Source organism: Triticum dicoccoides, chromosome 4B, assembly GCF_002162155.2.
Source record: "Triticum dicoccoides isolate Atlit2015 ecotype Zavitan chromosome 4B, WEW_v2.0, whole genome shotgun sequence".
Classification (NCBI taxonomy): domain Eukaryota; kingdom Viridiplantae; phylum Streptophyta; class Magnoliopsida; order Poales; family Poaceae; genus Triticum; species Triticum dicoccoides.
The window spans coordinates 44,508,034-44,519,853 of record NC_041387.1 but is presented as its reverse complement, the minus strand read 5'-3'; positions in this window follow the sequence as shown (position 1 = coordinate 44,519,853).

Here is an 11,820-nt window from a genome sequence, read left to right as displayed (position 1 = left end):
GCTGTAGCTGCTCTGGCTCTCGCTCGTGCTGCGGCTCTATTCTTGCTGTCGATCGCATTGCTCAACTGCTCTTGCTTTCGTTTGTGCTGCTGCTCTGCTCTTGCTCTCGCTTGCGCTGCTGCTGCTCCTGCACGACCTCTGGCAGCTACAGGAGTTGCTGCTTTAGCACTCGCTCGCGGTGCTACTGCATGACTTGCTCTCTGCTAGTGTGTTCCCTGCTCGAGCGTCTGCTGATTTAGATCACTGCTTCTCTGCTACTAGTGCTCGAACGCCCTAAACATCTATTTCAATGTTCTGCTACTAGTTCAATCAGTTTCGACAGTAAAATTCAGTTTCGACTGTAAAGTTCATTTTCTTCAGTTAAGTTCAGAGTGAACAGTACTTACAGCATCTGTCGGAGCGGCCGTGGTGTGGCTGATGCGTTTTACATCTAGCACTTTTTGGTGATGTATTTTACATCATCTATTGCAGATGGTATTAGGGTCCCACTTCGGATTAACGTTGTCTGTTTTGCCCTGCTTCAGTCTCATCGCCGTACACCTTACCGGAGCTGCTCCGACGACGGAACCGTCCATCACAGCGGAGCAGTACCCTTGGCGCCATTTCCAGAGGCCTCAGATCTTCTTCCCCGCCTCCGACAGTCACACCAGCATCATCACCATCCTCCACGTCCAACCCAATGATGCTGAGGTCCACAAGGCTATGCCAAAGAGGTTGTACACTCGTCGCATCACTTTGTTACTCTGCATTCATGTTGATCCCTTAGGGATCCTTTGCTATGGAACTACTATTTGTGCAAATCTGTTAGAAGGAGTGGGGAAAAACAAAACTGGAGGATTTTTTTCCTTTGGTGTCTCTTTCGAAGAAAAAACATAGGAATTTTATTCACTTGGACGTCCTTTTCAAATTAATATGCATGAAGAATAGAACTAATTGCATTACTGGTATAATAAGATTCTTATTTTTTCATTTTCACGTGGTTTGACTTTAATTTCACCATGTTTCTCCATTCGTGTGTTCTTCCAATTCATGTGAACTAAACACCCAGGTTGACTGAAATCCTATGTTTCCAAATGCTCTATTTTGCACGTGCATTCCTATCCTATTCCTGTGTTTTTCCTATCCATGCGTTTATAGAATCCTCCAATTCTAAAGAGCCCTTACAGATTTACTTCATTTTCAGATAGGCGTCAAAGAAAACACTGTGTGTTATGTCCTGCTCTTGCCGTGCCGTCATCCACCCCACCTGAGGTGCACCATCGACAGAAGCGTTCACTGCAGCAGAGATCCCCCCTGCAGACTTTCTTTCGCCACCTCAGATCATCTTCCCCGTTTTCGGCAGCCACGCCAACTGCATTACCATCATCGATTGAGCAGATGAACCTGAGGACTACACAGTTCTGGAAGAGGGGTCGCAGTTTTTCGTGTTTGCTTACGTTATACATCGGTTATTATTACCTGCTACTTTATCGTTCAAACTTGAGTTTTGAAATACCCATGGGACTCATATCGAGCCAGCAACGAATAGTATCTGTCTACTATCTGGTTCATCTGGGGTCTTCTATGTGGTTCATGTTGGGTGGGCAAAAACAATAGATGATCCATTGTCTATCTTTTTAAACTCTCATATCGAGCCAGCAGAGAATAGTATCTGTCTACTATCTGGTTCATCTGGGGTCTTCTATGTGGTTCATGTTGGGTGGGCAAAAACAATAGATGATCCATTGTCTATCTTTTTAAACTGAAGCTAAAATCTACCTGCTATCATTAGTTTTGGATCCATCCACTCGTTTGCTACCATCAGTCTTGATTTTTGCATGGACCCCTTAGGACTTACAAAATCTAACTATTTTTTATTATGCATGTCAGATACTATACACAATCATACTGAACATGTAGAGAAAAAGATAAGACCGTTGCGTGGGAATATATTATCATGCAGACGCCGCTCCATGGTGGGCGAAGTGGGACCCCCTCCTGCGTTTCCAGATTGTATTCCAGAGGAAGATAACTGTTCAGATGGGGATTCAGAAGGAGCCGACCACGCCTATTTACCACCTGAGGTGTTTGCTCTAACCTGGCATGCTGATGTTGGTCATATCATGCATATGGCGCCTTGCATTGCTTACATTATACATCTTATATGTCATCAGCTTAGTTTAGGTTTGCTTTGTGTGAATGCCACCAGTTTGGTTTCTATATCGTACTCCCACCATTCCTAAATATTTATCTTTTTAGAGATTTCAACAAGTGACTACATACGGAACAAAATGAGTGAATCTACACTCTAAAATATGTCTATATACATCCGTATGTGGTAGTCCATTTCAAATCTCTATAAAGACAAATATTTAGGAATAGAGGGAGTATATGGGAATTATGCAATGCCATCTTCTTTAGCCAGACATCATATAGGTGAATCATGCAATGCCATCCTGTTTAGCCAGTCATCGTATATGTGAATTGTATCATGCCATATTTTTTTCCATAATGTATTCCATTTGTCAACAATGTTTATACATTCATCTACTCTTCCTGTGCATCAGCCATTTGAGTCGGTCATGGGAAAATCTGGAGTGAAAACAAGGTCTTCTGAGCAGTCGGTGCTACCTGTCGATGCAGATTTCTTGCTGGTTATAGATAGCTGCTCATAGGAGGATTTAGAGACAGATGACCAGTCGTATTCCCCCCCCCCCCCGAGGTGCATGCTCTAACTTGGCTAGGTTATATTGCTCATATCATGCATATGGTGTCTTGCATTGTCATGCCATCTACTTAGATTAGACATGCTTTGTGTGAATGCCTCCTATTTGCTTTCTATATCAGATATGTGAATTATGCAATGCCATGTTTTTTAGCCAGTTATCATATATGTGAATTATGCACCGCCATGGAGCCAGGCATCATATATGTGAATTATCTCATGCCATCTTTTTTTCATTACGTATTCCATTTGTCGACAATCTGTGTATATTGAACTACTCTTCATGTGTATCAGCCATTTGAGCCGGTTATGGAAAAATTTGGAGTGAAAACAAGGTCTTCAGAGCAGGCAATGGTACCTGTTGAAGCATATATCTCGATGGTTACAGGGAGCTCCTCAGAGGAGGATTCAGAGACAGATGACTAGTCCTATATCCCACCTGAGGTGTATGCTCTAAGTTGCAATGTTTATATTTTCATATGATGCATATGGTGTCTTCATTGCTTAGTTTAGACATCATATGCACAATATTGAATTCCATCTGCTTAGTTTAGAGATCATACATGCGAGTGCCAGCTGCTTAGTATATGAATCAATTATGTCAATTATATCATGCCATCATGTATACTTAGACAACATGTATGTGAATTATTTCATCCCAACCTATTTTAGAAAGACATCATATAGTTTTGTCTTGTCATCCTGTTTAGGTACTCATCATATGTTGAGTTATGCCATTATATCCTGTTAAGTTATCCATCATATATCTGAAAATGTGTCATGCTATCCTGTTTAGTTAGGCATCGTATATGTGAAATTGTGTCATGCTGTCCTATTTGGTTAGAAAACATATATGTGAATTACCACATCTATCTATCATACAATGTCTGTATGTTCAATTTCTTTTCTTGTTTATCAGCCATTTGAATTGGAGGGGGTGATGGCAGTATCTAAGGGAGCAAAAACCCGTTCTTCACAAAAGACAGTGCTACCCATCGATGCAGATAGAACCATGGTTGTACTGGCCCATAGACTAGCCCCACCACACATAATCGAGACTCTTCCAGATTGCACACTTACACCATTGGGCAGAGAACCAGCTACAACCCAACTAACCGCAACACCAGCGGATAGTAACCCACTTCTAGTTGACAAAGCACCATGTCCACCACAGAGTACCCCCACACGAGCAGTTTGTAAAGCTACTGCAGTGCCCAAACCCAAACTCCATGTTTAAAGCAGAAGAGAAACTATTCTTAGGTCAGATTCCGTAGGTATGGTCCATACTCCTTTGTTGTTGCATCACTGTATTTACTCATACCAACTACTTACGAATTTGAAGGATCCAATTGAAACTCCAATGGCGCAACAAGTATGTTTTAAATCTTTTTCTTTAACTGGATTGTTGTTCTAACTTCTTGCTCTATGTTGATTTCAGTTTAAGTTGTATAAACAGTTATGTTCTCATGTGATGCACATTACAAGTGCTGCCAATGCTGTGTAGTTTCTCACACTTATACTCTGTCTATGCTTTTTTTTGCGAATTATATTCTGTCTATGTTGCGGTGTCTTAAAAATATATGAGTTGAACGGTGTCTCTATCTTGATTATGCAACATAAACTAGAATTATATGGACAATACAGTGACCATAGTACATAGATATATGTTTGTTTCATGCTGTTATCCTGTCCACCTTACTAATGAACCAGTTTACCAAAATGAGTTTCGTATACTACAAGCTAAACCTGTGATGTGTCTGCTTGTTTCTCTTGTAGTATGCAAACAAAATATTGGAGAAGAGCACCCCACTATGCAATGGTAGAGAAAGTAATGCAGATAAGGTTCAAGATAGTGAGACAACCCTGTTGGTCTCCAAGAAAGGTGATAAAAACGATCTAGTAGACAGTGAGAAAACTCCACAGTCCTGCGTTGATGTAGTGTTCGAGTTACTGGCCAGTACCGCGGCACAAGCTCTTTGAACTCGCTGCCTGAATCACTTCGGCTTCTTCAGTCTCAGCTACAAGCTGAAAGGCATCAGTTAGCTGTGCTGCGGCAAGAAGCCGAAGGACTGAGGAAGTCCCTGCAGAATTCAGATGCGTACTTTCTTGTGCAACAACAAGCGCTGGAGAATTTAAGCGCCAAACAAGAGAAAGTTAATAAGCTTGCTAAGCATCTTGCCAGCATTATGGGTACCTAGGATATTGTTTCTTGAACTCTTCTGAAGTGGTTTCAGTTCCGGACTTGTTTTGCTGCGGCGTTTATATGCTGCTTTGTTCCCTATATTTGCACTGGTGGCGAACTTTGATGCCCAGTGGATGTACTATGTGTAATAGCCGTGATAGCCTAACATAAGTTGCTTGCTTATTTATTTCCTTGTTGTCTTGTTTATTTGTTTGCTTGTAGTCAGTGCAGTTCTTTTTCCGCGGTTTGCTAGTGGGTGCAATAACCTATTTTTTAAAACTAGGCCACAATAACCATGGGCTAATATTTACTGTAGTGACACTGGGCCTCCTACGGGCCGTAGAAACAGTGGGCCTTCTACGGGCCATAGAAACTGAGGGAGTCCTGGATTGGGGGGGTCCTCGAACAGCTGGACTATATACTTTGGCCGGACTGTTGGACTATGAAGATACAAGATTGAAGACTTCGTCCCGTGTCCGGGTGGGACTCTCCTTTGCGTGGAAGGCAAGCTTGGGAATTCAGATTTGTAGATCCCCTTCTTTGTAACCAACTCTGTGTAACCTTAGCCCCCTCCGGTGTCTATATAAACCGGAGGGTTTAGTCCGTAGGACAACAACAATCATAATCATAGGCTATCTTCTAGGGTTTAGCCTCTACGATCTCGTGGTAGGTCAACTCTTGTAGTACTCATATCATCAAGATCAATCAAGCAGGAAGTAGGGTATTACCTCCATCGAGAGGGCCCAAACCTGGGTAAACATCGTGTCCCCCGTCTCCTGTGACCATTAGCCTTAGACTCATAGTTCGGGACCCCCTACCTGAGATCTGCGGTTTTGACACCGACATTGGTGCTTTCATTGAGAGTTCCACCGTGTCATCGCGATAAGGCTTGATGGCTCCTTCAATCATCTTCAACGATGCGGTCCAGGGTGAGGTTTTCCCCCCAGGACAGATCTTCGTATTCGGCAGATTCGTATTGCAGGCCAACTCGCTTGGCCATCTGGAGCAGATCGATAGCTACACCCCTGCCATCAGGTCAGGTTTGGAAGCTTAAACTACACTGCCGACATCCACGTAGACTTGATCTTCGGCGAATTCGAGCCCATCTCAGGTGCGCCAAACTATCACGACGAGCATGACTTAGATCAGCCATCAGACAGTGTTTGGGAGATAACACCTGCGGCTGCCCCGGCCCTCGATCCGGAGCAGATCGTGCCATCCGAGGACGGGTGGATGGACCCCGCCACGAAGGCCGCACACTCAGCGGCGATAGAGCCGAACACTGACTTCACCTCTTATGAGGCCGGTGTCATTGGACCCTCGGACTCGTCTCCGGGCACAGGCTCCAAACCGCGTGCGTCCGTGCCTATCGAATCTGATTGGGCACCGATCATGGAGTTTACCTCCGTGGACATCTTTCAGCACTCGCCCTTGAGCGACGTGCTAAATTTATTGAGGTCTCTCTCCTTGTCAGGAGACTCTTGGCCAAACTATGTCCGACTGGAGTGGGAAGCGGACGACGAAGAAATTCGTTCCCCACCCACCACCCACTTAATAGCCACTGTCGATGACTTAACCGACGTGCTTGACTTCAACTCCGAAGACATCAACGGTATGGACGACGATACAGGAGAAGAACAGGAGCCACCACCCTCAGGGCGCTGGACAACCACTTCATCATATGATATATACATGGTGGATACACCCAAGGAAAATAACGACGAGGATGCAACGAAGGATAATCCCCTTGATAAGCCACCAAAGCGACGACGTAGGCGCCGCTCTAAATCCTGCCACAGTAAAACCATCGATAACAACGCAAGAAAGAATAACACCCCGGTCGACCCCAAAGGAAACGACGACCCCATGGACCCAGCAATGGAGCAGGATGAGCCAGGGGACAATGAACATAGTCTAGAGCAGATGTCGATGACGGCGATCCCAAGGGTAAAATTCATCAACCTGTCTCCGGAGAGGAGAACAGTCCGGACGACGATGCACTCATCATCCCGGAAAAACACTTGTAACAAGAGAACCTCCAAAGAAGGCTTCTTGCCACCGCGAGGAGCTTGAAGAAGCAGAAGCAAAGGCATAAGGTCGCGCAGGATACGCTCAACCGTAGATGGAACAGAGTGCTCAACACTGAAGAAAAATACGGTGGTGATCGCCACACAAAGAGCTATCCAAAGCGCAAGGTGCTGCCCGAATTCGACGACGAGGCTATATAGCCCATCCAACCGGAAAATAAAATGGCTGATCAGCCGAATCGACCACCCCGTGGCCGCGACAGAGCGGCTAAAGATGCCGCACACAAGTCAGCACACAATTTACGTGAGCTCCTCGACAAAAAAGTCGGTATGGCCAGGTCCATCTATGGATCTAGGAAGCGCGCTCCGGCGCAGGATCACAGCCACCAAAATGATCATATTGATCGAATACCGGCTCGGAACCAACACTGATGTCTACTACACAACCTTCTTCTTGTAGACGTTGTTGGGCCTGCAAGTGCACAGGTTTGTCGGACAGTAGGAAATTTCCCACAAGTGGATGACCTAAGGTTTATCAATCTGTAGGAGGCGGAGGATCAAGATGGTCCCTCTCAAATAACCCTGCAACAAAATAACAAAGAGTCTCCTGTGTCCCCAACACACCCAATACAATGGTAAATTGTATAGGTGCACTAGTTCGGCAAAGAGATGGTGATACAAGTGCAAATTAGATAATAGATAAAGGTAATTGTAATCTGAAATTATAAAAACAGCAAGGTAACTAATGATAAACGTGAGCGTAAACGGTATTGCAATGATAGGAAACAAGGCCTAGAGTTCATACTTTCACTAGTGCAAGTTCTCTCAACAATAATAATGTAAATAGATCATATAACAAGCCCTCAACATGCAGCAAAGAGTCACTCCAAAGCCACTAATAGCGGAGAACAAACGTAGAGATTATGGTAGGGTACAAAATCACCTCAAAGTTATTCTTTCGGATCGATCTATTAAAGAGTTCGTACTAGAATAACACCTTATGACACAAATCAACCAAAAACCTAATGTCACCTAGATACTCCATTGTCACCTTAAGTATCCATGGGCATGATTATACGGTAAGCATCACACAATCTCAGATTCATCCAACCAACACAAAGTACTTCAAAGAGTGCCCCAAAGTTTCTACCGGAGAGTCAAGAACGTGTGCCAACCCCTATGCATAGGTTCATGGGGGGAACCCGCAAGTTGGTCACCCAAACATACATCAAGTGGCACATGATATCCCATTGTCACCACAGATAAGCACGGCAAGACATACACCAAGTGTTCTCATAAAAGACTCAATCTGATAAGATAACTTCAAAGGGGAAACTCAATTCATCACAAGAGAGTAGAGGGGGAGAAACATCATAAGATCCAACTACAATAGCAAAGCTCGGGACACGTCAAGATCATGCCATAGAGGGAACACGAGAGAGAACACGAGAGAGAGAGAGAGAGATCAAACACATAGCTACTGGTACATACCCTTAGCCCCGAGGGTGAACTACTCCCTCCTCGCCATGGAGAGCACCGGGATGATGAAGATGGCCACCGGTGATGGGTTCCCCCTCCGGCAGGGTGCCGAAACGGGCTCCCGAGAGGTTTTTTGGTGGCTACAGAGGCTTGCGGTGGCGGAACTCCCGATCCATCTTGATATTCGATGTTTTTAGGGTACGTAGGCTTATATAGGCGAAAGAAGTCGGTCGGGGGGTGCTCGAGGGGCCCACGAGATAGGGGGGGCGCCCAGTAGGGGGGGCGCCCCTATCTCCTGGGCTCCTTGAGTATCTTCTGACGTGGACTCCAAGTCTCCAGGATGATGATCTTCCAAAAAATCATGTTGACGAAGGTTTCATTCCGTTTGGACTCCGTTTGATATTCCTTTTCTTCGAAATTTTGAAACAGGCAATAAAACAACAATATGGGCTGGGCCTCCAGTTAATAGGTTAGTCCCAAAAGTAATAAAAAAGTGTATAATAAAGCCCATAATCATTCAAAACAGATAATAAAATAGCATGAATGCTTCATAAATTATAGATACGTTGGAGACGTATCAGCATCCCTAAGCTTAATTCCTACTCGTCCTCGAGTAGGTAAATGATAAAGAAAGAATTTATGAAGTGTGTATGGTAGAGGTGCACAAGTTTGATCAATGATAATTTCGATCACCTTTACTAGCATCATTATATATCATAACAGTAGTTCATCTCATAAAACTTTTCACGAACTAGTAACAAGCAATTCACATGTTAAAGCATAGACCATAAACTTTCTTGAAAACTAGCAAACTTCATTCTTAGTCATCAAACAATTGCAATTCATCTTACTTTCAGGAAGGGTCTATGTCAGAGCTTTGATTTAGCAAACTTCACATACTCAACTATCATATAGTCTTCTACAATTGCTAACACTCACGCAATACTTGTGGTTATGAAGTTTTAATGAGACACAGAGAAAGATTGGGGCTTATAATGTTGCCTCCAAACGTATTCACCTTTGGGTGATGTCAACAATAATAGTTCATGCTAACGTACATCCAATTGGATATATATATCAGGATCACCCTAACACAAAGTGCTTGCCAAAGGATAAAATGAAAAAGGGAAAGGTGAAGATCACCTTGACTCTTGCATAAAGTAAAAGAGATAAAGTAAAAGATAGGCCCTTCACAGAGGGAAGCAGAGGTTGTCATGCACTTTTAGGGTTGGATACACAAAATCTTAATGCGAAAGAACGTCACTTTATATTAGCCCTTGTATATGGACCTTTATTATGCAGTCCGTCGCTTTTATTGCTTCCATAACAAGTTCATACAAAGCTTATTTTTTCCACACTAATAAGTCATGCATATTTAGAGAGCAATTGTTATTGCTTGCACCGATGACAACTTACTTGAAGGATCTTACTCAATCCATAGGTAGATATGGTGGACTCTCATGGCAAAACCGGGTTTAAGGATATTTGGAAGCACAAGTAGTATCTCTACTTGGTGCTAGGAATTTTTGGCTAGCATGAGGGGGAAAGGCAAGCTCAACATGTTTGAATGATCCATGACAATATACTTTAACTGAGATGTGAGAAAACATAACCCATTACGTTGTCTTCCTTGTCCAACATCAACTCTTTAGCATGTCATACTTAATGAGTGCTCACAATTATAAAAGATGTCTATGATAATATATTTATATGTGAAATCTCTCTTCCTTCAATATTCTTTCATGAATTGTTCAAATGACTAATAGAATGCTTGCTAACCTTCAATAAATTTACAACCTCTACTTCTTAGATGTGAAGTCATTACTCCCCATGGGATAAGCAAATGAGGTATATATAATTTCAGATTTATGACAATCAACTCATTCAACAATTTACTCATAGGATATAAGTGAAGCACTCGAGTAAATGAAAAACTACTCCAACAAAATATAAGTGAAGATCAAGAGTAGCTAAATAATTATGTAACTATGTGAAGACTCTCTCTCATTTAAGAATTTCAGATCTTGGTATTTTATTCAAACAGCAAGCAAAGCAAAACAAAATGACATTGCAAGGATAGCACAACTCATGTGAAGAAGCAAAAACTTAGGCTCAACCGATACTAACCGATAGTTGTTGAAGAAGAAAGGTGGGATGCCTACCGGGGCATCCCCAAGCTTAGATGCTTGAGACTTCTTGAAATATTATCTTGGGGTGCCTTGCGCATACCCAAGCTTGAGCTTTTATGTCTCCTTAATTCCTCTCATATCATGGTTTCTCTTTTTATCAAAAGCTTCATCCACAACAAACTCAACAAGAACTCGTGAGATAGGTTAGTATAAACCAATGCAAAACCTTATCATTTTCTACTGTAACAAATCACTAAAATTATTATTCAATACTTCATACTAAATGCCTCTGCATATTTAATACTCCTATCCTCAAATAGAATCATTAAACAAGCAAACATGTGCAAACAATGCAAACATAACAGCAATCTGCCAAAACAGTACAGTCTGTAAAGAATGCAAGAGTATCAATACTTCCCTGACTCCAAAAATTATAAGAAAAATACTATGCTGTAGAAGATTTATCATATCTCAATATGCAAAAATATTAAACATTATACCATTCTCTGACTTTTCTAGGGAATTTTTGCAACAGCGGTAAACTTTCTGTTTTCAAACAGCAACATGTATACTAGCAAAATAAGCATGGTAAAGGCTATCCTTGACATTTTTATTGAAACTAAAGATGGAAAACATTATTCTAAATACCAGCAAGCAAATACTAACAAAATAAAATGATGCTCCAAGAAAAACACATATCATGTGGTGAATAAAAATATAGCTCCAAGTAAAGTTACCGATGAACGAAGACGAAAGAGGGGATGCCTTCCGGGGCATCCCCAAGCTTAGGCTCTTGGTTGTCCTTGAATATTACCTTGGGGTGCCTTGGGCATCCCCAAGATTAGGCTGTTGCCACTTCTTATTCCATAATCCATCGAATCTTTACCCCAAACTTGAAAACTTCAACCACACAAAACTCAAAAATAAAACTCGTAAGCTCCGGTAGTATAAGGAAATAAAACCACCACTTAGGTACTGTAATGAACTCATTCTAAATTCATATTGGTGTAATATCTACTGTATTACAACTTCTCTATGGTTCATACCACTTAATACTAGCCATAGATGCATCAAAATAAGCAAACAACACATAGAAAACAGAATCTGTCAAAAACAGAACAGTCTGTAGTAATCTGTATCAAACGTATACTTATGTAACTCAAAAAATTCTGAAATAAGTTGGTGTACCTGAGGAATTTGTCTATTAATCACCTGCAAAAATAATCAACCTAAAATCGCTCTCCAGTAAAAAATGGCAGCTATTCTCGTGATCCCAAAAGTTTCTGTATTTTACAAAAA